General features: G+C 39.5%; 1 long non-coding RNA gene across 2 annotated transcripts in view; it reads right to left on the reverse strand.

The window, feature by feature from the left end:
* Nucleotides 1-23174, reverse strand: part of LOC120532473 — a 68727-nt gene extending 45553 nt beyond the window's left edge. For both annotated transcript variants that reach the window (XR_005634306.1, XR_005634303.1), the window contains exons 1-2: nt 22756-23174; nt 3505-3603 (exon numbers count right to left, since the gene is read on the reverse strand). This is a non-coding gene — a long non-coding RNA (uncharacterized LOC120532473). The remainder of the gene's footprint in view (nt 1-3504; nt 3604-22755) is intronic.
* Nucleotides 23175-25110: the final 1936 nt, after the last annotated feature.

Consider the following 25110-nt stretch of genomic DNA (forward strand, 5'->3'; position numbering starts at 1 on the left):
AGACAAAGAGTAGGACAGCTGCTGTACAAACATTTAAATGTTTGAAGTGCCGCACGAGATGCAGATCACACGGCACGGCAGCAGCAGCAAGCCAGCACCTGATCGAGCAAAAAGGAGGTGAAAAAAAAAAAATGTGTTTCCCATTGTATCAAGAGGGGGTTTCAGAGAAGCGACCGTGTCTCCTTAGGTGCGTTCAGCCCCCCTCTTCACAACGTGAGTGGCACAGACACGAAGTGGCTGGCGAATGAAGATATATATATCTTGCAGGACGTTAAAGTGTCTCTGAGAAATTGTTTGTAAGTAGGTTGTAACATGAAAAAGCCACCATCTCACAGGTCTTGCTTCCTAAGGTTGTAATGTCTAGTCTCGCGTGACGTCAAAGTGTCTCTCCAAGATGATCACGTCTCATCCCAAAATTTTTTTATATAATACACTGTGTGCACAATTATTAGGCAAGTTGTATTTTTGAGGATTAGTTTTAATATGGAACAAACACTGTGCTATCAGTCAATCCAAAATGTTAATAAACCTGAAACCTGAATGTTTCACAACGGAAATGTGAGTGTGAACATCATCAGGGGAATACATATGTGCGCATAATTATTAGGCAACTATTAGTGTGCAGATTTATTATGCAACTAAAGGAAAAATGAAAATTTTCCCATCTCACTTGTTTATTTTCATCTGTTATAGTGAGAATAATAAACACCTCAAAATTTACAAATAAACATTTAAAAAAAAATCAATCAATGACCAATATAGCCACCCTTCTTTCCAATAACAGTCATAAGCCTTTCCATTCATGGAGTCTGTCAGTTTCTTGATCTGTTGACGATCAGCTTTTTGTGGAGCAGTGACTACAGCCTCCCAGACACTCTTCAGAGAGGTGTATTGTTTTTCTCCCCCGTAAATCTAGCGTTTAAGAAGTGCCCACAAGTTCTCGATAGGGTTTAGGTCAGATGAGGAAGGGGGGCCATGTCATTATTCCTTCATCTTTAAGGCCTTTACTGGCTGGCCACGCAGTGAGAACCGATGCAAGTGATGGAGCATTGGCCTGCATAAAAATCATGGTCTTTTTCCTGTATCACTGTTTGAAGAAAGTGTCTTCGAAAAACTGGCAGTAGGTTTGGGAGTTGATTTTGAGTTCATCTTCAATGCAAAAAGGTCCAACTAGCTCATCTTTAAAAATACCAGCTCATACCAGTACCCCACATCCACGTTGGAGTGGAGCTCTGTGCCCCTGATCCACAGGTCCATCCATCTGGTCCATCAAGAGTCACTCTCATCTCATCGGTCCATAAAACCTTTGAAAAAAATCTGTCTTCAGATATTTCTTGGCCCAGTTTTGACGTTTCAACTTATGTTTCTTGTTCAGTGGTGGTTGGGTTTCAGCCCTCCTTACCTTGGCCATGTCTTTGAGCACTGAACACCTTGTACTTCTGGGCACTCCAGGTAGGTTGCAGCTCTGGAATATCAAAGTACTGGAGGATAATGGGTTCCTGGTAGCTTCACGTTTGATTCTTCTCAAATCTTTGGCAGCTAATTTGCATCTTTTGTTCTCAACACGTTTCTTGCGACCCTGTTGACTATTTGTAACAAAATGTTTGATGGTTCTGTGATCACACACCAATATCTTAGCAATTCCAAAAGTGCTGCATCCCTCTGAAAGACTTTTTACAAATTTTGACTTTTCAGAGTCAGTTAAATCTCTTTTTTGGCCCATTTTGCCTGAGGAAAACTAGCTGCCTAATAATTCTGCACACCTTGATATAGGGTGTTGATCTCCTTAGGCCACACCCCCCCTCATTACACAAATACACATCACCTGACATGCTTAAATCCAATAAGCATTCAAGTTAATACAGCTTGGAGTTGGAATATACGCATTAAAAATGATATGGTCAAAATACTCACTTGCCTAATAATTGTGCACACAGTGTAGATAGATATATATATATATATGTGTGTGTGTGTGTTTGTGTGAGATATGTCTTGCTTTGACACTGCAACAATTTTCACTTTGATGTAGTGCTGCATTTACAAATATAGGCTGCAATTTAACAAACATTTTCAGGACTTTTATCTTCCAGCTGTCTTACTACCAATACAAGTAAACAGCTGTTTATCAATCCTGAAGTAGACTTAAGTAGCAATATGCAGAAAAAACAATCTAATCTACTGTACTGATGTGGCTTTGACTATTAATCTTAGCATAATCAAGCTAATATATTTTTGATCTGTATCCTTTCTATTTTACATTAACTCCCACTGGTTTTCAACTGGAGATGTGGACACATCTTCACACTGTTTTGTATAGCGCTCTTTATTGAGTAAAGGTTCAAAGCACTATTACAAATGAAGAGGTATAATGCATATTACGGTTTTAACAAATTATATATTGTACACAACTACAGATTAGGCTAAAAACACATTTATATTAATATACAATTCTTTCAGCAGTCTAATATATTATAGAACTACATATATTCATTCTACTGGACTTGTGAACAATATACAAAGTATAAATAATAATGTTGCCTAAGTTATATAAAAATAGTGTGGTCTGCTTTTGAGAATAGGCCAGAAAATGTGTGGTTAAACAAAATCATGAATTAGGGACACTAATTTTGATAGTGACTTAAGAAGAGTGGTCAGATTAGTAAAAAATACTGAATATATTTGAATACGTCACAATGAAAATGAATACTAACAAGTCTTTACATCAAATACAGTACTGAAATTTTAAATTGTGCCTTAATTGGAATGCCTTAGGAGTTTAGTGTTTTCCATATGTGTACCAAGCTTTAATCCTGATTTTACACAACTTTCTTTTTTGGTATAGAAATAAAAATGTATTTTTTTTTTAAACATGTCATAAATATAGATGACTCGACTGTAATTGGCTCCAGCAGACCCCCGCGACCCTGTAGTTAGGATATAGCGGGTTGGATACTGGATGGATGGACTCAACTGTATCATTATTTACCTTTTTAAAAGTTGAAAGGTAGAATTACTTTTAAAAGAGTCTTAGTTCAGACAATGTGGTCTAATGACAAAGACAATAGACATTAAACCCCAAGGTTTATGGTTCAGTCTCTGCCCCTCTTTCATTGTGTGGCCCTAAGCAAGTCACTTAACTAGACTATTCTGCAAATGTAAAAGATGCATGTAAATAGATGTATTACAGAGTGGTTTCTATGCTTTTTGCATTAGTTTCAACTTTGAATACAGACATAAGCCCTTTACTGAAAATTTGTGTTTTAGTCATTTTGTTTTTATAGTCAAACATGCACACAAAAAGTCTAGAGCTATACTTTAATGATTCATCCATATAGGGTCTTTTGTAGCCCCTGACCTAGCAGGAAGAATTTAAATGGGTTGTTGAACTGCATCAAGTAGTTAACTAAAGAATTAAACATTTGTACAAGATCTGCAAGAAACTATCATTTTAACCATGTACAGATGACATATTTAATTATATCAAATATGATTCAGTCCATTTACCTTTCTACCTTCTGGCTGATTTTTCCACTGACTGAAGACTGGAAAGACAGGGAGTTACTTTTTGTTGAAGTCTTTCAACAGTTTCAGCTTTTTGTGATTCTGCCAAGGGAAAAAAAGATATACAATTAGAACTGGATTTGTACTTGAACTACAAAATGTCACAAATACAGTAAATTACAAGAAAGGCTGTAAAAAAAAGTTGTATTCTGAAATAAAGTTGAATCTTCAGTCAAGCCTGTTAACTTTATTCACTTAAGAAGTTAAGATGCAGCTGTACGATACATGTTGTGCATTTTGTTCAAACCTCTTGGTAAGTACACACGACAATAAACATGGCACGTGTAGTCAGCATGTGCACACACATACACAAGCCTCATCTTTCAGATCATTCTTTGCAACTAAGCTCACAGAAACAAAAGACAGATCAAGGCTGAGACAACTTCCCTGTACATGGTAAATGCTTCTAGGTCATCAAGGGGAATTCATTTGTGTTTTATTGCCACCTGGGAAATAATAAATATTTTCTCCATCTTGTTCAGGTCTCCACACTAAATTCCCAAGCATTTGTGTCTCTGTTCTCTACTTAGTAACAGCCCTGGTAAAGTTACTTCCCAGACTGCAAAGCTCCTCCTTCTTTTAGCTGCTCCTGTTAGGGGTTGCCACAGCGGATCATCTTCTTCCATATCTTTCTGTCCTTTGCATCTTATTCTGTCACACCCATCACCTGCATGTCCTTTCTCACCACATCCATAAACCTTCGCTTAGGCCTTCCTCTTTTCCTCTTCCCTGGCAGCTCTATCCTTAGCATCCTTCTCCCAATATATCCAGCATCTCTCCTCTACACATGTCCAAACCAATGCAATCTCGCCCCTCTGAATTTGTCACTCACCCGTCCAACTTGAGCTGACCCTCTAACGTACTCATTTCTAATCCTATCCATCATCATCACACCCAGTGCAAATCTTAGCAACTTTAACTCTGCTACCTCCAGCTCTATCTCCTGCTTTCTCGTCAGTGCCACCGTCACCAACCCATATAACATAGCTGGTCTCACTACCGTCCTGTAGACTTTCCCTTTCACTCTTGCTGATAACCGTCTGTCACAAATTACTCCTGACACTCTTCTCTACCCATTCCACCCTGCCTGCACTCTCTTTTTCACCTCTCTTCCACAATCCCCTTTACTGTGTACTGTTGATCCCAAGTATTTAAACTCATCCACCTTCGCCAACTCTACTCCCTGCATCCTCACCATTCCACTGACCTCCCTCTTATTTACACACATGTATTCTGTCTTGTTCCTACAGACCTTCATTCCTCTCCTCTCTAGAGTATATCTCCACCTCTCCAGGGTCTCCTCAACCTGCTGCCTACTATCGCTAAAGATCACAATGTCATCAGCAAACATCATAGTCCATGGGGACTCCTGTCTAATCTCGTCTGTCAACCTGTCCATCACCATTGCAAATAAGAAAGGGCTCAGAGCTGATCCCTGATGTAATCCCACCTCCACGTTGAATGCATCCATCACTCCTACCGCAGACCTCACCACTGTCACACTTCCCTCGTACATATCCTGTACAACTCTTACATACTTCTCTGCCACTCCCGACTTTCTCATACAATACCACAGCTCCTCTCGAGGCACCCTGTCATATGCTTTCTCCAGGTCCACAAAGACACAATGCAACTCCTTCTGGCCTTCTCTAAACTTCTTCATCAACATCCTCAGAGCAAACATTGCATCTGTGGTGCTCTTTCTTGGCATGAAACCATACTGCTGCTCACTAATCATCACCTCACTTCTTAACCTAGCTTCCACTACTCTTTCCCATAACTTCATGCTGTGGCTCATCAATTTTATTCTCCTGTAGTTACTGCAGTCCTGCACATCCCCCTTATTCTTAAATATTGGCACCAGTACACTTCTTCTCCACTCCTCAGGCATCCTCTCACTTTCCAAGATTCCATTAAACAATCTGGTTAAAAACTCCACTGCCATCTCTCCTAAACACCTCCATGCTTCCATAGGTCATCTGGACGAATGGCCTTTCCATTTTTCATCCTCTTCATAGCTGTCCTTACTTCCTCCTTGCTAATTCATTGCACTTCCTGATTCACTGTCTCCACATGATCCAACCTCTTCTCTCTCTCGTTCTCTTCATTCATCAGCCTCTCAAAGTACTCTTTCCATCTGCTCAACACACTCTCCTCGCTTGTGAGTACATTTCCATCTTTATCCTTTATCACCCTAACCTGCTGCACATCTTTCCCAGCTCGGTCCCTCTGTCTAGCCAATCGGTACAGGTCCTTTTCTCCCTCCTTAGTGTCCAACCTCTCATACAACTCATCATACACCTTTTCTTTAGCCTTCGCCACCTCTCTCTTCACCTTGCGCCTTATCTCCTTGTACTCTTGTCTGCATCTCTCAGACTATCCCACTTCTTCTTTGCCATCCTCTTCCTCTGTATACTCTCCTGTATTTCCTCATTCCACCACCAGGTTTCCTTTTCCTCCTTCCTCTTTCCAGATGTCACCAAGCACCCTTCTTCCTGTCACCCTTACTACATTTGCTGTAGTTTCCCAGCTGTCTGGTAACTCTTCACTGCCACCCAGTGCCTGTCTCACCTCCTCCCTAAACTCAACCTTGCAGTCTTCCTTTTTCAACTTTCACCATTTGATCCTTGGCTCTGCCCTCACTCTCTTCCTCTTCTTGATCTCCAACGTCATCCTACAGACCACCATCCTATGTTGCTTAACTACACTTTCCCCTTTCACCACTTTGCAGTCTTCAATCTCCTTCAGATCAACTCTTCTGCATAGGATGTAATCTACCTGTGTGCATCTTCCTCCACTCTTGTATGTAACCCTATGTTCCTCCCTCTTCTTAAAATACGTATTCACCACAGCCATATCCATCCTTTTGGCAAAATCCACTATCCTCTGACCTTCTTCATTCCTCTCCTTGACACCATACCTACCCATCACCTCCTCGTCTCCACTGTTCCCTTCACCAACATGCCCATTGAAATCCGCTCCAATCACCACTTTCTGTCCCTTGGGTACACTGTTCATCACTTCATCCAACTCACTCCAAAAATCTTCTTTCTCACCCATTGCACACCCAACTTGCAGTGCATATGCACTAACAACATTCATCATCACACATCCAATTTCCAGCTTCATAATCATTACTCTGTCTGACACTCTTTTCACCTCTAAAACACTCTTGACATACTATTCCTTCAGAATAACTCCTACCCCATTACTCCCATCCACACCATGATAGAACAATTTGATTCAACCTCCAATTCACCTGGCCTTACTCCCCTTCCATTTAGTCTCTTGCACACACGATATATCAACCTTCCTTCTCTACTCTCAGTTCCACTCTCTTTACTTTCCTCCTCTCCTCTTGCCTCCGGACACGCTCTCTCCCCCCTCTTCTTCTCCTTCTTCGGCCAATAGTAGTCCAATTTCCACCAGCACCCTGTTGGCTAACAGTACTGGTGGCAGTTGTTGTTAACCTGGGGCTTGACCGAACTGGTATGGAAATTCGTATTGTTGTCCGCATATTAATTTGGCAAAATTTTAAACCGGATGCCCTTCCTGACGTAACCCTCCCCATTTATTGGGATTGGGACCGGCACAAAGAAACACACTAGTGTGTTATCAACTCAAAAAGGAAGTAAACAAATTCTATCCCACAACCTGATTCTAGTTCCTCAAAATGCAATTACAAACTTTAGAAAATACTAATTATAAAATAAATTCACAGATCTACAAAGATTGTTGAAACACACTTAGAAGCAAAGTTCCAAACCGATTAACTTAAATGGTGCCTAGCCATATCTATCAACATAACTGCTGAACTATGGCCAGCTGACAACAAAAACTCTAGTTAGCAGCAACTTGAGAAAATAAACCTTTGGGTGGTCCACGCAGTCAATTATATCAGATAAAGTCACAGAAAGTCACAGTCCTGGAGATGCAGAGAAACTGGCCATTCATTCCCTTTTGACATTCAAGTCTGTGCTAGACTGTCTAACATAATGACGGAATCTTTCTATCCATTGATTCCAAGTCTCTCAGTATCACAAATGTATTTTCAAGACAGTAAAACAGCTTAAACAGAAGTAGAGCAGTTGCACCAAGTGCCACAGCAGGACACTAAGAAGAGAGACACAATAGAGGATGGTTAATAATGCTTCATAGTCATTGTGTTACTTTTATTTCTATACAATGTCTACCAAACACAGATGCAATATGCCCAGCTAATCAGAAGAACTAATTATGGTATGCTAGCGTAAAGCAGTGAGTGATCAGCCTGAATTTAAAAAGCTGAGACTGAAGGGTCATATCTCTTATATAATTAGGCAGACCATTCTACAGCTTTGGGGCTGTATAGCTAAAGTGTGATCTACTGTTATTTTGTGAATCCCTGGAATCGGTAGTAGGCCAGCATCTTCAGATCTTAATGTTTGTAAGTAATACTACGTTCATATTGGTAAGCAGTGCCTTGGCCATTTAAAGCTTTTTATCCAAGAAACAGAATTTTGAAAACAGCCCTATGCTTAACTGAAAGCTTGTGTAACAATTTAATAGCATTAATTATTTTAAGTATCTTTCATAGTCAGAAACCATCTTAAATTTTCTAACATTTTTAAGTAAAAAAGTTCCGCTTTTAAACATACTCATGGTAACAAAATGTTTATGCAATCTGCATCATTTCCTCCAATAAATATATTTTGATTTTATTTTCTGCATTCAAAGATTCATAGATATCATCCATCTATTATTTTAATTCACTAATGCAATTAATTAAGGCTACTATCATTTGGTCTAAACAAATTCACAGCTGGGTATTGACTGCATATTTTCTAATGATAGCTCCCAATTGTAGCATGTAAAGTAAAAATTGTAAATATCTGAGTAATTAGTTCAGTGGGACCCCATATAAACTTTTGAATAGAAAAGAATACTATGAACATATTCCTGTACACACTGAAATCTAATTGATAAATAATAACCATACTTTTCAAGGACAATGCCTGAATGGCCGACATAATTTTCGGGCCTATGTATAAGAATAGAGTAGTTAATGGTATGAAAGGTTGGCTTAAATCTCTGGTGGTGTCACCTTTGGAGTACTGTGTAGATTCCGAATAATGTATGCAGCATTAGATGATGAGCAGAGAAGACTGACCAGGTGTGTCCCTAGACCACAGGGAATTTCATACTGTGGCAGACTATGAAGCCAAATATTTTTAGTCTTGAAAAAGATAAGGCTACATGGAAACCTGATTTCAGTCTACCAGATTGTTAAAGGCATCAATAAAGTTATCTAGCAGAATTCTTTGAGTTAAATAGTAAATCACACACTGAAGGATGTTAGTGGAAAGTAAGAGAAAGAGCATTCAATATACAGGGAGAATTATTAGGCAAATTGTATTTTTGAGGATTAATTTTAATATGGAACAAACACAGTGCTATCAGTCAATCCAAAATGTTAATAAACCTGAAACCTGAATGTTTCACAACGGAAATGTGAGTGTGAACATCATCAGAGGAATACATATGTGCGCACAATTATTAGGCAACTATTAGTGTGCAGATTTATTATGCAACTAAAGGAAAAATGAAAATTTTCCAATCTCACTTGTTTATTTTCATCTGTTATATTGAGAATAATAAACAAACACCTCAAAATTTACAAATAAACATCTCTGACATTTCAAAAAAAATCAATCAATCAATCAATGACCAATATAGCCACCCTTCTTTCCAATAACAGTCATAAGCCTTTCCATTCATGGAGTCTGTCAGTTTCTTGATCTGTTGACGATCAGCTTTTTGTGGAGCAGTGACTACAGCCTCCCAGACACTCTTCAGAGAGGTGTATTGTTTTTCTCCCCTGTAAATCTAGCGTTTAAGAAGTGCCCACAAGTTCTCGATAGGGTTTAGGTCAGATGAGGAAGGGGGGCCATGTCATTATTCCTTCATCTTTAAGGCCTTTACTGGCTGGCCACGCAGTGGAGAACTTGATGCAAGTGATGGAGCATTGGCCTGCATAAAATCATGGTCTTTTCCTGTATCACTGTTTGAAGAAAGTGTCTTGAAAAACTGGCAGTAGGTTTGGGAGTTGATTTTGAGTTCATCTTCAATGCAAAAGGTCCAACTAGCTCATCTTTAAAAATACCAGCTCATACCAGTACCCACCTCCACGTTGGAGTGGAGCTCTGTGCCCATTACTGATCCACAGGTCCATCCATCTGGTCCATCAAGAGTCACTCTCATCTCATCGGTCCATAAAACCTTTGAAAAAAATCTGTCTTCAGATATTTCTTGGCCCAGTTTTGACGTTTCAACTTATGTTTCTTGTTCAGTGGTGGTTGGGTTTCAGCCCTCCTTACCTTGGCCATGTCTTTGAGCACTGAACACCTTGTACTTCTGGGCACTCCAGGTAGGTTGCAGCTCTGGAATATGAAAGTACTGGAGGATAATGGGTTCCTGGTAGCTTCACGTTTGATTCTTCTCAAATCTTTGGCAGCTAATTTGCTTCTTTTGTTCTCAACACGTTTCTTGCGACCCTGTTGACTATTTGCAACAAAATGTTTGATGGTTCTGTGATCACACACCAATATCTTAGCAATTCCAAAAGTGCTGCATCCCTCTGAAAGACGTTTTACAATTTTTGACTTTTCAGAGTCAGTTAAATCTCTTTTTTGGCCCATTTTGCCTGAGGAAAACTAGCTGCCTAATAATTCTGCACACCTTGATATAGGGTGTTGATCTCCTTAGGCCACACCCTCCCTCATTACACAAATACACATCACCTGACGTGCTTAAATCTAATAAGCATTCAAGTTAATACAGCTTGGAGTTGGAATATACGCATTAAAAATGATGATATGGTCAAAATACTCACTTGCCTAATAATTGTGCACACAGTGTATAAATATCTATATATATATAAAAGTCAATGTGTGTATGTATGTTCCAGCATCACGTCCGAACGGCTGGAGTGATTTTCATGAAACTTGGTACACATGTTCCTCATTGGTCGACTAAAAATACTGTAGGGTGAAATCAGCCATAACCCACCCCCTTCTGGGTAGGGTGGGGGGTGCTCTTGCGATCTTGTATGCATGTTATCATTCAGTTGACACTCGGAATGACCACCAGCGACTGCCAGCATTCTTTATGTTTGAGTGCCACCGCGCCCCTGTTGCTTTTGAAATTAAATAGAGTTCTACGTGTGGAAGTGTGGCCTGTCTGACCTGGAAGTGAGACGTAGATTCAGGTGAGGGCTCCAGCTCAGAGGATACGCAAGCAAGGCCAGTACACCGGCAAAAGGAAATCTCCTAAGAAAGACAGTAGCTTAGCTGCTAATGCACAAACGATGTGAGCACTTTGGCAAAATGAATCCTTCTATCAGAGAGATGTCCAGAGTAGTTCTGATGATTTAAATACTTTCTTGTTTCCCGTGCTTTAAACAGCACAGGCTTACACGGTTAGTATATACCAGGCGACTGCCAGCATTCTTTATTTTTGAGCACCACCGCAACCCTGTTGCTTTTCAAATTAAATTCAGTTGTCCGGTTCCGAGCGTCAACTGGATGATAGCATACATACAACACCGCAAGACAAGCACATTAGTGAGTCTTTATAAATCCATCCATTATCCAACCCACTATATCCTAACTACAGGGTCACGGGGGTCTGCTGGAGCCAATCCCAGCCAACACAGGGTGCAAGGCAGGAAACAAACCCCTGGCAGGACGCCAGCCCACCGCAGACACGAGGAGAACATGCAAACTCCATGCAGGGAGGACCTGGGAAGCGAACCCAGGTTTATTGTTTGTTAATTTATTTTTATTTTTAAAGCTTTGTTTTTTTAATTATGCTTTTCTCAAACGATTAAAAAAAAACTTTATTTCCGCCCCAGGGAATGCTGGGTATTTCAGCTAATTGATATATATACACCAAAGAAATATTTTTCAGAGAAAGGGTCATATGCATCACTAACAAACTACCAACAGAAGAAATGTGACTTAATACTGTAGAAAATAACAAGCCTAAAGACACACTGAAAATGGACATCCAAACTAGATACTGTGATACGATACCCTGCCCTTACTGAACACATGTGGGATCAAATAATAATAATTTTTATAATAACACAAAAATAGTAATAAGCTCTTTGGAACTCCTAGGAGTCACTTACTATATAGCAATACTGTATATGCTGCATGCTAAACTCTTTTCTGACTAGCTTTCCAAAAGTATTTTGCCAATTCTTTTGTATTATTGTGCAGCTATGTCATTGTAAACTTCTGTATAGATGACACACATCTGAAAAAGCATTACTCAGAAAATGGAAGATTAGTGTACATACAGCAGGTAAGTCTAATAACTTTGAAAATTTTAGTTATACTGATATTGTAAATAAAACCACCCTGGATGGACACACACTCTTCAGCCAAACTCACAGACTGGTACTGCTGGGCCGGAACACCCATGACTATGCAAAATGCACCAATTTGAAAATTTTATAAAACAAAATTTGCAGTTTCTCAAAAACCCTGTATGATGGGAAAATGTTAAAAATGTTTCTGTGATCAGCATCACAAAATCTATCTGGCATGCAAGAAATTATGAAGGAAACAAAAAACTTGTAAACCAGTGAGCTTCAAGAACCCTGGACCCAGAGAGGTCCAATGTTCTAGGAGGAGAATCAGCTTTAAACAGTTGCTCAAATTAGCTAGCCCAAAGGGTCATAACTGTAGCATCATCCGAAAGGACTGTTTCATCACCCACCCTGACTGCATCTTTCCAAGGAACAGATTTGGATGTGTGTAATGCTTAGATCCCTCTGTAAGAAGGACTTGTCTTAGAATATAAATGGTTTATTAATTGCTCACAGCAACAACACCTCCTTATCTGCCCTCAGAGCCCTCACAGCCATCCTTCTCAGTTCCCAGTACAGACCAGAGTTGCCATCAAGCCATACACTGCGACTCCTCTCAATGATATACAGGGTGCCCTGCGAGATGAAATACCTCATTCTGAGAACACTGGTAACACCAACACAACCCTCATACACCTGTTCAACTGTCTTTACATTAGAACATTAAATTAATCCCGACAGGAACAGGCCATTCAGCTGAACAGAGCTTGCCAGTCCTATCCACGTAATTCTTGTAAAAAAACATCAAGTCTAGTTTTGAAACTCCATAAAGTCTTACTGTCTACCATGCTACTTGTCAGCTTATTCCAAGTGGTTATGGTTCCATCCATCCATCCTCTTCCGCTTATCCGAGTACAACCGGTGTCAGAGCTTGGTCTGCATTGCCAGCAGTAAGTCGAGCCCGTTTCCAGTGAGAGTTGGACTCCGCCAGGGCTGCCCTTTGTCACCGATTCTGTTCATAACTTTTATGGATAGAATTTCTAGGCGCAGCCAGGGTATTGAAGGGGTCCGGTTTGGTTGACTCAGGATTGGGTCACTGCTTTTTGCAGATGATGTTGTCCTGTTTGCTTCATCAGGCCGTGATCTTCAGCTCTCTCTGGCTCGGTTCGCAGCTGTGTGTGAAGCGGCTGGGATGAGAATCAGCACCTCCAAATCCGAGAGCATGGTCCTCAGCCGGAAAAGGTTGGAGTGCCCTCTCAGGGTTGGTGGAGAGATCCTGCCCCAAGTGGAGGAGTTCAAGTATCTCGGGGTCTTGTTCACGAGTGAGGGAAGAATGGAGCGTGAGATCGACAGGCGGATCGGTGTGGCATCCGCAGTGATACGGGCTCTGCTTCAGTCTGTCATGGTGAAAAAGGAGCTGAGCCGTAAGGCAAAGCTCTCAATTTACCAGTCGATCTACGCTCCTACCCTCACCTATGGTCATGAGCTATGGGTAGTGATCGAAAGAACGAGATCGCGAATACAAGTGGCTGAAATGAGTTTCCTCCACAGGGTGTCTGGGCTTTCCCTTAAAGATAGGGTGAGAAGCTCAGTCATCCGGGAGGGGCTCAGAGTAGAGCCGCTGCTCCTCCGCATCGAGAGGAGTCAGATGAGGTGGCTCGGGCATCTGATCAGGATGCCTTCTGGACGCCTCCCTGGTGAGGTGTTCTGGGCACGTCCAACCGGGAGGAGGCCCCGGGGAAAACCCAGGACACGCTGGAGGGACTATGTCTCCCGACTGGCCTGGGAACGCCTTGGGATTCTCCCGGAAGAGCTGGAAGAGGTGGCCGGGGAGAGGGAAGTCTGGGCCTCTCTGCTTAAGCTGCTGCCCCCACGACCCGTTATGGTTCTCTGTGTAAAAAAAAAAACTTCCTAATGTTTGTGCGAAATTTACCCTTAAGAAGTTTCTAACCTTGTCTCCTTGTTCTTGATTAACTAATTTTAAAATAAGTATCGATAAACTGTACTAATTCTCTTCATAATTTTAAACACTTCAATTGTGTAACCTCTTAAATCTTCTGGGAGGTTATCTACTCCCTCACTTGTGAAGACCTCAGAAAAATGCTTATTTAGTGCATCTGTTAATTCACTGTCTTTATTTTTTAATTCCCCTTTACAACTCCTTGTCATCGAAGGTCTCCCACATCACCTTATAATCAGCAGTTGCACCCAAGTCTGCAAGTTCATACACAAACTGTGTGAAAACTCATTAGAAACAGCCTGATCTTGGAGTCTGCCCAAGCCCAGCCGCTTTTTCCTAGTAGGGGGCAGCTTACTGGACCTAAGCTGGATCTTCAGAGTAGCAAAAAGTCTGAGGTTAGAATTCACAAACTGGGTACATCTGTAGACCCTCCAGTTCTGTAGGAGCCTCCAGCATCTGCCCATGAGGAAGTGATTGATCTACTTCAACACGCCACCAGTACTGGAGTACTAAGTCCAACGAATATGGAGCCATTCTCACCATGGTCGCAAGACCCATGAGAACTGACATATTCATCAAAGCCAACCCTGTCAGTGCCAGTGGTTGCATTGATGTTACCCATGACAAGGGAAGTGTTACCTTGTGGGTGCTCATCAACCAACGAGCGAAGTTGTAAATAGAATGTCTCCCTCATCGAGACAACACTCACCATCATTGGAACATACGCTGAGACAACAGACAAGACACCCAGAGTGCCCTAACCTGAATCTCATATCACACTCTTTGAAAGGATCCCAAGGCACACCACTATTAAACTAACCACAAACTCATTATATCTCATACACCTGTTCAACTGTCTGAAGGCGTGGGACTACCTGAGAAGCCGGTAAAAAAGCAATGCTTGCAGACATGGCACTTAGTGAGAACTTTCATGGCTTCTTCGTCCCTTCCCTCTCTGCCTCAGATGCAACTTGTATGCCCACTATACACCAGCGCTGTGAGGCATGCTGGTAACCACGCACCAGGGCAGATGGACTCTAACAGCCTGGACATGCATCTGAAGTACTCTATCTGCAACATAGCAATCATGAAGCTGCTTTTATGCCAGCTTCTTCACATAGACCTGTCTCCTGTGACAAGTCTCGACCATCTGGGGAGGTTGTTGCTCTCAGGTTTAGACCCAAATGTGCTACACTATCATTTCCATAACCTGCCTGGGTAGCTTTCACGGTGCACCACAGTGTCGTGGCACACTGGTTGAAAAACACTGCCTTACAACATCTGTTCCATTTTAAGCAAATCTGCTTTTAGTGTAGAAGCCACATATCCTCAGACTGTTCATTCTGGTTAATCTGAACTGCTCTCACTGCCCAATGACATGCTGTGGATTACGAAGAGCTTCAAAATTGACCCAAGGCAAATGTAGGTGTATGTGCATGACAGTGTGCCTTATGATGAAACAGCAACCATGCAGAGCTGATTCTATCTTTTAAACAATGCTACTGTGATCAGCTTTGTTTTATGACCCTGACCTGGAAAAAAGGAATACAGAAAATGGAGTTAAATAAATATACAACAAATAGCACTGCAAAAACACATAACGTGATGTTATAGCCATGCTTTATTGAATAAAGTTTATTCCCTGGTTTATATTTGTTTTCCATTTTATTTTTAGCATTTTTGAATTTAATCTATTTTTGTTGATATTATTATGTTTATTTTTCCTTTTAGTATTTATGTATTGTGTATTTAAGCTGATGGAATCTATTCGTTGTGTTTTGTGGGTGGAACACCAACAGGTAGGGGCTACCATAATGTTGCTACTGTGGGACCGCTCTCAGGATTTATACTGAGGTGGAAGAAATGGTCCCAGTAGAATGCCACTGAAGTTTGTGTAATATAGATCCCAGTCATGAGCACTGTATTGATTTTTCTTTTTTTTTGTGGATTTATTGCTTCTGTTTTTGGATTTTAAGCATTCAATAGCAGATTTGATCTTGTTTGCTTTGAATTTCTTTTAAAGCAACTTTTTTTGCCCATATTTTAATTTTTTCCATTTTTGTTTTCTTTTCTAATGTTAATGAATAAAATCTTCCTTTATAAAAAAAAATCTTCAATGGCCTTGTATTTTAAGCCAGAGATTTTACTGTTTCCTCTCCTTTGAAAGGGCATTTTTGTATATCTGGGGCATTTGACAATAACACCTCAAGTTTAGGATCTGGCTTAATGGGGTATGGCCTATTTTGGGGAAGACTAATGAGGATTGGATGGCCCATCACAGCCTCCACTATAGGATGTCCAGTGCAGTAAGTGGCCAGTTGGCTGAGGTCTCCAGGTCTGTGACTGTGTCAGACTTTGTCTTTGGTTTTCTCTTTCACAATTTTCTTTTACCCTATTGTCAACTGGGTGCAGTTCATCAATTAACTATTGGACAGATATTGTTGGTTTCCTTTTCTGTTAATCAACTTCTACTTTGTTTTCTGTGTGCTTTAACTAATCTTTATTTGTAGTAATTCTGTATTTAGTAATTAGTATATTCTATACTTCTATTTTACCTGAGAATTTGTTCACAACTCTCTGAATCTGCACTCAGTGAAGTGTGCTATACAAAAACAAGTTGTACTATATTGTATTGCACTGTCTTGTTCTAGCATTTATACACGTTTTGTGCCTTATAGACCCTTTCCACAGTTTTGTGCTGTGTCTTCACAACTATTAAATTTGCTATATATAATTCAGAACCTTTATGTATGTTGAATCACACAGCTAGTAAGAGCTACAGCTCTGGCAAATATCCAGCCATTTTTAAAACCCACGTATTCTAATATAAAGGATATGCTGGAAGATTGTGGTGCAAGGAAGGAACCATCCCTGGACAGAGTGGCAATCAATCGCAGAAAACTATAATATGACCAGTTGAATAATTAAAGGAGCAACAACACCATGTCAGCAAACCTTTATGTGATACATTTATTGTATCAATGTCTTTAGAAAGAAAAAAGCTAAACTGCACATAAAATGGAGAAAGACCTTTTCATATGAATGTAAATGTCATGAAAGGTCTGAAGTTGTCAATATTGTTTAAAAGAGAGGGAACTATTAACATTACATTACAAAATCTAATATTAAAATATTTGAAATCCTTTTGCTAGAAAAAAAGCCATGAAAATCATAGACCTGTCAAATTATTTGTTTAAACAGAAAAATTGCACTGTTTCTGTTTTTAGTGACTAAAAATAAAATGTCTCAAAAAACTGCTATAAAGGATTTACATAATTTCAGCACTATGTCTCAAGCTGTGAAGAGTTTACATGCTCTGTCTGTGTCTCTGTATTCCCCCTGCCCCTTTTTCCCCTACATCTGAAACACATGCAGGTCAGACTAAGTAAAGATTATAAATTGACCTGAAGAGAACATGCACATGAGTGGACTCTGCGAAGAGCTAGCAATTGGTTTAAGGCCAGTCCTTCTCTTGTCTTGTGCCCTATGCTGCTTTAGGCTCTGGCCCCTGTGATTCTGAACTGGATTGAGGAGATATGAAAATGTGTCTTAAGCACAGAAATACTAAAGAAAATCTCTCTCACGTTATCATCACCATTAAATGACTATTATTATTATTATTATTATTAATAACACATCTTAGTCAATGCACTATATCAGTGCATGCTCCCAATCTCCTTTTAGTCACCTGAACAGCTGACAGTTCACTCAGCATATGCTCACTATTTTTTTTTTAAAGCTACCAGTCTACATGAGGACTGTAGTTAATTTGAGTTGAGCCCACCAAAGCTACATGGTTAACTAGTTGTCATCACCATGGCAAAAGCAGCAGAAAATGTGACTTGTCATAATATAAATATCAGGATGATGAGTGCCCTGATGCCAGTTCAAGTACATGTCTTAAAGCCCTGAATTAAAACTTTTAAGGGAATCTTGGAATATCATCACTATTTATTAACAAATACATTATATACACTATCTGTGATAGTTTGATGTTCAGACTGAACAAGTCACATTTCTAGTACTTTGACAATGGAAACCTCAAAATGAAAGTGTGACGTTTAAGCTAATATACTTTAAAAAATGACCCAAGGAGTTTTAGTCTCGAGCAGCGCAGTGACACAATTTTAAGTACTTCTGCTTCACTGCCACACCCCTACACTCTAGGATCAAATCTTGTGCCCAGTAACTTGCACAATCTCACCAAGTTTAAATGGGTATTACATTTTTCCTCCCCCTTCCAAAAGAAAATGCAAGTTAGGTTAAATATAACTACAGAATTCTAAATTGGTTATCGATACTCCATATAATGATGCTCTAAGAGGTCATACATTTTATGCAAAACTGCAAAAGGAAGTTGTTGGAGATTGGTGATGTGTTAGGTAAGAATTTTACTGTTCTCTGTACATGTAACAATAATGGACCAATAAACCAGGGCTCTGTGTGCGTCTACGCCTCACAATGATCTAGTGCCCTGTGCAGAGTTGGTTTCTATCTTGCACCTGATGTAGCTGGGAACCCTTAACTGGTTTAAGTAGATATGAGAATGTTATGTCTTTGTCATGTTATTTTATTAGCCGTAGCATGAGTAAGTGGAATCCACAAAGTACTGGTGTGCCAACAAGAGCTGGTTACTGCCTTGCTTACGATGCTGTCAAAGTAAGCTCCAAGCTGCCACAACCCTGAATTGTATTAAGAGGGTTTGAGAATGTTATGTCGTTATTTTAGTTATTTTGGGTGAAAACCAGAATTTGATTTAATTACCATTTTAAAGAAAGCTGTTAAAATGTTACCATTTTTTTCTATATTTGTATTAGGATATGGAAAGTCATGCTTCCAGTACTAAACTGTGACCTTCATTACATGTGCTTCCTTTCTTCAATTTAAGATCATGGGATTTTGAGCCTAACCCAGCAGCTTTAGGGGGCTTAACTAGGAACCAACTCTGGAAAGGATACCAGTCCTTAGCAGAGCACACTCATGCATGCACACTCATACTTACTCAAATTAGACCAATTTAGAGTTGACAACTAACTTGTCATATACAGGGTGGTCCAGATCTAATTATGCAGATCCAGATCATCTGGATGACTGATTTATGCAGGGATGATTCCAGTTCGGCGCGAAGACGATTCTTCCTGTCATCAGTTTGCACACTTATCGATGGTCCGGGATTTTTTAGGTGATTTGCTAAGTAATAAACTAAATAAGTTATAGCGTAATTAAAATTGCATAATTAGATCTGGACCACCCTATACTTGGGCTGTGGGAAGAAAACCTGGACACCCCTTTGGAAAGCCTCATACTGACACAGTAAGATTGCAGTGTAACCACACTCTGCAAGTCCGCATCTTATGCTGGTATGCCACACCTAGAGTTTGTGAGAAAATAGAAATTGTATTATATTGTTACAACAGTAAACATTTTAACATTTGTAAAACAGTTTATTCTAAAAACAACAAGCCTACTAATGACTTATTGCAGAAACACACTCTAGAACATTACAAAAGTTCAGATGAGAACAGGCCATTCAGCCCAACAAAGCTTGTCAGTCTTATCCACTTAATTCCTCCAAAATAACATCAAGTTGAAGGTCCCTAAAGTACTACTGTCTACCATACTACTTGGTAACTTATTACATGTGTCTGTGTTTTTTGGGTGAAGAAAAACATTTTAATGTTTGTGAAATTTAGCAAGATTTTAACTGTTTTCCCGTATTCTTATTGAACTCATTTTAAAATAACAGTCTGTAACCACTATATTAATTCAATTCCTAATGTTAAATACTAATCATGTCACCTCTTAATTTCATTTTGCTTCAACTGAAAAGGCTCAGCTCTTTTAATCTTTTCTCATAACTCATTCCTATTGCCCTGAAATCAACCTGGTCTCTCTTCTCTGGATTTTGTCTAGAAATTGTGTTTTTCTGTTGTCTAGTGGCAAAAACTGCAGATAGTATTCCAGAAGTGGCCTAACCAGCAAACACCCTAGTCAAACGAAAAGTATTACATTTGAAACTGATATTTATTTCATACAACAGTTTACAAGCATGTTTCATGTGCAGGGCAGCACAAGCTTGACGTAATTATTTTGGCAATAGAACAGCAGTAAGTCATTTGATAAGTCTTATGCTGACAACAATCCCAGGGACCTATGACTTGGGAGCTTTAAAGCCATCAGAAGTAATACATTTTATTTGTTTAAAATACCATGCAGATTTATTCAGTATACACATTTTAGACTCGTTTTCATCAGAACTAAAACAAATTGCTTTTACACCACGGTGATAAACCCATGATACTCTATATGACCTGCTTTAGCTGAAATGCTTCAATTTACTGATAAAAAAAAGTTGCTTAAAAATTTTTGTATTTGGACACTTACTGAAAGACATATTTCACTAATTACAGTACCAAAACAAGATTTGTAAGTAGTCTACAAACTGTTTGTAAGTAGTGTAGCCTAGTGTCTAAGGAAATTGACCACAAATCATAGCCTATACCCCTGAATCACTATATTAATTCATTAACCCTGTCAGTGCTCCAAAATGAATAGACACAAAAATTACTATCCTGCACATTGACTACAATGTTCCATTCATACTGCATTTATGTAATTTTTTTTCAACTATACTGGTGTCTGTTATTTTAAAACCACTATATATTCCATCTAAGTAATAAATGAACAATCACTGCAACCTATAAACCAAAGATTGCACAGTACGTCAATGTATACTGGATGAAGGCAAGTATCTTTTGTACCAGCATGACAGGCCGCCTTCATAAATATACTGGATTACATTCTGAACTGAAGATCCATGGATCAAAATTTTGCAAGCTTAAACCTACTTTTTGATGCACACTATGTTCTGCAATAGTTGGGGGGTTAACTCACTGACTAAGCAGGTTATTCGAAAATTTGGTAAAAAGTTAACCATAGGCAACTACTGCAATTACCATACCATAACTAATGCAATACCTTTTTAACTATTCTAATGAAAACATTCACCATTATTTGAGTGTGGTTTTCTCATGCCTTCATTCAAATTTCTCAAAAAATAATTAACCTTAAAACATATACAATAAAACAGTATGACTCCATAATGTGTGAATATTTTCTTGCTGTGTTGCCATTGTGTTTTTTAAGATTCAGCACTGTAAACAGAAGTGTACGTTAACATGCACACATTTTTATACTTCTCAACTGCACCTAAACTGTTTTTTATCATTATGGCATATCTGGCAGATGCATTTACCCAAAGTGAATTATAAAACCTGGGTATATTACAACTCCTTCCACGCACACAATACAGTATGTGTGTTGGTGTATGTATGGTTAATGATATACACATGCACACTTCTAACTCTGTATGCCTCTTTCTCTCCCTCAACATATAAAATAAAATTGTGCTATTCCAGTTAACAGCTAAAATAGGGCAGTCTTTTTTTTTCTTTAATTATTCTGCCATCTGTAAACCATATTTTTTTTTCAAAAAGGGTAAAATAAGTTAAAAAAACATTTGGTTGGTTATATGTTTTTCTTAGGGTATAATAATCAGATATAACTATTGCTAAAAGGTGTTTGAACGCATTAAACTTGTACTTCACTGTATGCTGGTATACTATGCTGCCATGTAAAAGACTACATTGAATTCATGCTAAAAACATACCTGCAATTAATGCAGCGGAAGGCATTTGTTTGGTTTTTTTTTGTACCCTACAATGAGCCTGTCTTAAAATGCCTTAAGTACTTTGAGGAGTCTTTTTTCCTTGTATTTTCACCCAATTACTTCCAACAATTTTTACTTAGAGATCATTAGATAGGAGCATAACTGGGCAACATGCATTTTACATTCCATAAAATGAAGTTTATCTTGCTGTATGACAGTGATGGTGTGTTGCATGCTGGATAAACATGCAAGTATGAATTTCTGTGTAGTCAGTACATGTGATAGTACCACTACAAGATATAATATAAACATAAAAACATATTGTCTGTCAATCTATATTCTGTTTAGTTAGCTACAACTGGAGAACAGGTGATTAAATTACTTGTTCAAGGTTACAAATTAAGTCAGGAGCAGAAAGTTACAAGGTAATTGTTTAAAATCTAATGCCACCACTCCATAATGCCTACCCGATTCTCTAAGACTCCCAAGCCTGCTACTCCTGCACCCACACTCTTATCTAATTCTTATAAATTAGCAATAACTGCATTTACTCAATCCTGTCATAAATATATCGCAGAAATGTACTCCTAGTGACGTGCCTGAACTATTATCTATTGCTTCCATTCCAATGCCAACTACACCTACATGCTTCTGCAAATTACCCTTAACCGAATGTGCATCCATCTCTAATGCAACAAAACTATGATGTGTTACTTGAGTACATACCAGCCGCCGCAAAAGTTTACTTTACTTAATTAAACACCACGGCGATTCCAGTTAAAACTGACCATCTAAAGTTGCACAAGTAACAACTTCACCAGTGTCGACAACTTGAAATTGCACCACCAACCAGACTGATTTCAAGCTTTTCGAACATAGTGGTCCTAATTAATTTAAAATCAGAAGCTCCTGATTTTGCACCTCTGTTGGCATCTGCACAGAGCTCAATTTATTGATACCTGCGCCCGTCTCGGTCACTTTTGCTCCCACGGGATCTGTTTCTCTTCTACCGGACACCTGCCCCTGGCTCGTTTGGACCTGCGCTAGCGGCAGGGGCATCACTGGCAACAGCGTCTTATTTAAGCGCTAGGTGCGGGCAGTTTCATGATCCAACAGCTCACTCAATTACTTTATTGGCTTATTTGTTTTACATGCAATAGGTAACTCCAGAACAGCAACTGAGGCGTTTCCCCCTCTTCCAGGCGAACGTACCTTCTTCGTTTGTCCTCCACACTGGTTGCAGACCGCTGCTTGTGTTTATGCCTCTTTTTTTTCGTCAGGTTTATCCAATAAGGTATAGCCTTATTTGAAGTGCAACCCAATACATCCCCGTATAAAAATGTGTGATTTTAAATCTTTGAAAGAGGCAGTGAAGCACACGTTCTCAAGTCGGCAGGCGAACGCTGTGGGGCGCCGGGCAGCTGACCGCGCGGGAGTGAACTCGTTGAGGACTTGGTGCTGCGCGTCTACGGGACACTGCACAAGGACTCCGCAGAAGAGCAACGCGGGGAAACTCCGCACATTCACGAATGACACGCATTTATGGACTGACCGCTCAGCTGCTGTGGAAAGAAAACCAGCACTTCGAACTGGAAAAAACTGTGTGACGAGCGCTTATTTTCTACCGTGAAATACGGCGAGTTCATATCGTTCATCAGCTCCCTCTAGTGGAATTAAATCGTTTGGTTCACATTAAGTCTGGTGAAAAATACAACAGACTGGCCAGTGCTGTCGGGATAGGCTCCGGCTACCGCAGCCCGTAACAGAGTATCGAAATGAATGAGTGGAATTACATTCTGGCCGATGATTACAATATCTAAGGCGGCATTGTCAATTTACTCGAAGCAACTGCAGTTTTCTGCTAGTTTTGTGTCATGATTGTTTACTTCCCGACGGCAGTGACCATGACAGTCTTATAATCAGACACAAATTAAATAGAAAACAATGCGTTTTTTTCAGGTTTCTGTAACATGTTAGAATTCTGAAACTCCACTCATCCATCCATTTTTTTAGCCAGGTATTCGAACTACTGTGGTGCAGAGGTGTGAGCCGTTGCACTCGGGTCCTAAACTGGGATTATGAGGTATTTCATCGTGTGGTGGGTGCGGCAACGCGCTGCACCAGTGCATGCTCCCAAAGTCTCTCTCTCTATCTCTGTCTGTCTCTCTCAATTTATCTATCTATCTTGTTCTATGATGGAGGGACAGGCAGGATCATTCCAGGAACTTTCACCAAACCGTGAAATCAGTTAGTTAATCAAGTGAATAGCAAGTTTTCTCCGCGCTGACAGAGGCTGTTTTTCCTAGAACTGAATTTGCATCCGTCTTCCCCGATGAAGCACAGGTTGAATTCATTAGTAACTCTTAACTGGAACCGGATCAGTGAATGAACGTGACATATAATGGACTGGCATCTCCATCCAGGGCTGGTTCGTTCCTTGCACCTTGCTGCCCTCCACTATGCTTTATTCGAACAAGTGGTTTTTAATAGTATGTGACTGAATCCCAGTTGTCATGATAAAAGATGGCAATCCAGTCCTTTAGTATCAAAAAGGCTGCAGGTCTTTGATCTAACTATGTGTTTAACTGGAAGCCAGTTCTTGTTTTTAACAGAGCAGGTAATGTAATTCGTTAGTTTCATCCTGGTATCAGAAATTCCAACAAGTATTTTTTTTATGGGTAATCAAATACATATTCTTTGGACCAGACTGGACTAGTAGCTTCACGTCGCTTTCTTTTTTTCCTCTCTGATTACTTTCTATATACTCAATTGATTAGCATTATTATTTAAAAAAAAACTCAAGTCCCAAAGTTGCTGTTCAGTATTGGCGGTCTCTGTGAAACAAATAAAAACTTAGAACCTGAAATAGAGTGAGCTAAAATTAAGCCAAATGTATGGCAAAATGTGTAGAATTAGTAGTTCATGTGCTCTGAAATATATGAAAGAATCTTTGTGAATTTCACAAATAACAAATCACACAATAGATACAAGTTTTAAAATTGCAGGCTGAAAGCTCATTCAATATGTTCTATTAAATAAGAAGTTCAGTTAGTGGAATAAAAAAATGAGTGAAATGAAAATCACCAGTCAATATGGCACTCCAGAATCTTGACAGCATACTCATGCAGTATGTCATTCTGTTTACATTTAAACACTATCAGGGCATGCACTCAGACAATGAATTGGGGAGTCTGTTTTTAATTCCTTCACCCTCATACTGTATGCAGAGAAGTGCATTATGGTTTCTGTCTGGTAATTTTAACAAATCTATTTTAGTACTTTATTCACATATTTAGCTGGAAATCTGCTGGTTCATCCTTATCAGGGCTTTAGAGAATTTGGAGAACTGAATTAGGTCCCCACATTGCCCTCTCTATTCAGAACTAAATAGATTCAATTCCTGTTGTCATGTTTTCAGTTCAGGGATGCACTTGGGTGCACTTCTCTTTACACCTTCTAAAACTTCACTGTCTTTTTTATATACTGTGGTGACCAGAATGGGACACAGAAGTCATGATGTGGCCTTGCTGTCGTCAATTGAGTCTGAACATAACATATCTGTTTTTA

Source organism: Polypterus senegalus, chromosome 1, assembly GCF_016835505.1.
Source record: "Polypterus senegalus isolate Bchr_013 chromosome 1, ASM1683550v1, whole genome shotgun sequence".
Classification (NCBI taxonomy): domain Eukaryota; kingdom Metazoa; phylum Chordata; class Cladistia; order Polypteriformes; family Polypteridae; genus Polypterus; species Polypterus senegalus.